Source organism: Notolabrus celidotus, chromosome 9 (genome assembly GCF_009762535.1).
Source record: "Notolabrus celidotus isolate fNotCel1 chromosome 9, fNotCel1.pri, whole genome shotgun sequence".
Lineage (NCBI taxonomy): Eukaryota > Metazoa > Chordata > Actinopteri > Labriformes > Labridae > Notolabrus > Notolabrus celidotus.
This window is the reverse complement of record NC_048280.1, coordinates 36,888,323-36,891,010: the sequence shown is the minus strand read 5'-3', so window position 1 is coordinate 36,891,010 and position 2,688 is coordinate 36,888,323.

Below are 2,688 nucleotides of genomic sequence, written 5' to 3'. Positions count from 1 at the left end.
TCACCGGACTCCCCACCAAACTCATCAACAGACTGCAAATCATTCAGAACTCAGCCGCCCGGATCATCACCCGCACCAAATCATCTGACCACATCACTCCTGTTCTCATCCAACTTCACTGGCTCCCTGTCCCATACCGCATCCACTACAAAAACCTTCTCCTCACCCACAAAGCTCTCCACAACCTGGTCCTCACTTACCTCCAAGACCTCCTTCATGAATACACTCCCTCCCGCTCCCTCCGCTCAACCTCTGCTGGACTATTAACCATCCCAACGTCACGCCTCATTACCATGGGTGCCCGAGCCTTCAGCTGCTCAGCACCCAGACTCTGGAACTCCCTCCCCCCACACATAAGACAGTCGGACTCCACAACATCATTCAAATCCCAACTCAAAACTCACCTGTTCAAACTGGTTTATTCCCTCTAACTGGACTCTCTACACCTCACTAGTTTTTAGTTTTTATTTATGACTCTTTCCATTTGTTTGTTTGTTTGTTTTAATGATGTTTTAATGATGACTTTTTATTCTCTGTAAGGTGACCTTGGGTGATTTGAAAGGCACTCAAAATAAAATGTATTATTATTATTATTATTATTATTAACATTGAAAAATAAAAGTGAAAAATACTTGTTGAAAATTTGAAGACTTAAACTTAATGAAAAAAAATTCAGATACATAATTTCAATGCAAAAGATTTCAGTGTTAGAAATTCAACGCTTAAAAAAATTCAAAATGTGATGAGACTGCTTTACTTCCATAACACGCCTCAAACTGAAGGAGCCACGTTCATAACCAAGACTGGACATGAATGTTAAACACACACACCAAGTTACAGCCTCCAGCACAAATAAATGCACAGTCACTCTTTATCCTGGAGTCCCTGCATCTCCACTAACACACACACACACACACACACACACACACACACACACACACACACACACACACACACACACACACAGAGGCAGGAGAAAGTCTTCCCCTCATCTCAGTTGTGTCACTTTGCATCACACCAAACATCCCCGTCCACAGACTCCCATCACAACCTTTGCTATGGATGCTTGAATATGAAAGACAGACAGGAGACGAGTGAGAGGACAATAAGAGGTATCATTAGAGACAAAGAGAGGAGTAGAGGAGGTTTGAGAAAGGAAACGAGCGAACAATGTGTCCTTAAGAAAAAACAAAGAGAGCATGAGCGCCCAGAGAAACGTACTCGCACAACTTGTTAGTGTATTTGCTTGGACAGCCAAGTCGAGCAGAAGTAAAGGCTGAGGGTAACCAGGACTAACAAAAGACACAGTTTCCTGAAAACAGGGCAGAGGAATGAAAGCACCAGGTGAAAACAGAGTTAAAGTTTAAACCACAGCGAGGGAAGGAGAGGAATCCTGCAGCTGACGAGGTAATGTTGCTAAACTGTTGCTCATGTGAAGGAAACGATGAGTACAGATCGTCATGACATGCACAGAAACATAACGGCGTTAGATAGAAGAAGGTAAAGAGAGGAACTTCTTCACAGAGCTCCTCTGATAAAGTTGATCCAGTCTAAATCAGCAGGGTGGGGATTTCCTCTAACAGGGTCTCTGCAGATTTCTCAGCCCCTTCAGCTCAAACATGTAGAGGACATGTTGGGTCAAATTTAGCCGGATCATTTCTCTGCACAGAGACCTGATCACAGAGAGCGCTGAAGTCCATCACTACATCCAGATGAAGAGTGATCAGATACCATGCTCTGCAGCGTGCAGGAAGGAACATTTTCTATCTTTCTAACATTCAAAGCTGAATCTGAAAAGGCAACTGGACTTTGGAGAAATTCTTGAAGACGTCCTACAAAAGGCTTCTTCAGCTAAAAAAGCTAAAAAATATAAGCCTCTAAAGTTAAGTAGAGTCTTAAGCTTAGTCCCTGACAGTAGTTAGCCTAGTCCCTGACAGTAGTTAGCCTAGTTCTTGACAGTTGTTGGCTTGCCTCCTGACAGTCATAAACCCTGTTCTTGACAGTGGTTGGCTTAGTTCCTGACAGTCGTAAACCCTGTTCTTAACAGTAGTTGGCTTAGTTCCTGACAGTCGTCCAGGACTCTCCTGACAGTCGTTCAGGACTCTCCTGACAGTTGTTAGCTTAGTTCTCGATAGTCATTCAGGACTTTCCTGGCACTCGTCAGCCTTGTTGCGGCCATCGTTTGCTTAGTTCCTGACAGTAGTTCAGGACTCTCCTAACAGTTGTTAGCCTAGTTCCTGGCAGTAGTTAGCCTAGTTCCTGACAGTAGTTCAGGACTCTCCTAACAGTTGTTAGCCTAGTTCCTGGCAGTAGTTAGCCTAGTTCCTGACAGTAGTTCAGGACTCTCCTAACAGTTGTTAGCCTAGTTCCTGGCAGTAGTTAGCCTAGTTCCTGACAGTCGTTCAGGACTTTCTTGACAGTTGTTAAATTGCCTCCTGACAGTCGTAAACCCTGTTCTTGACAGTAGTTGGCTTAGTTCCTGACAGTCGTAAACCCTGTTCTTGACAGTAGTTGGCTTAGTTCCTGACAGTCGTAAACCCTGTTCTTGACAGTAGTTGGCTTAGTTCCTGACAGTCGTCCAGGACTCTCCTGACAGTCGTTCAGGACTCTCCTGACAGTTGTTAGCTTAGTTCTCGATAGTCATTCAGGACTTTCCTGGCACTCGTCAGCCTTGTTGCGGCCATCGTT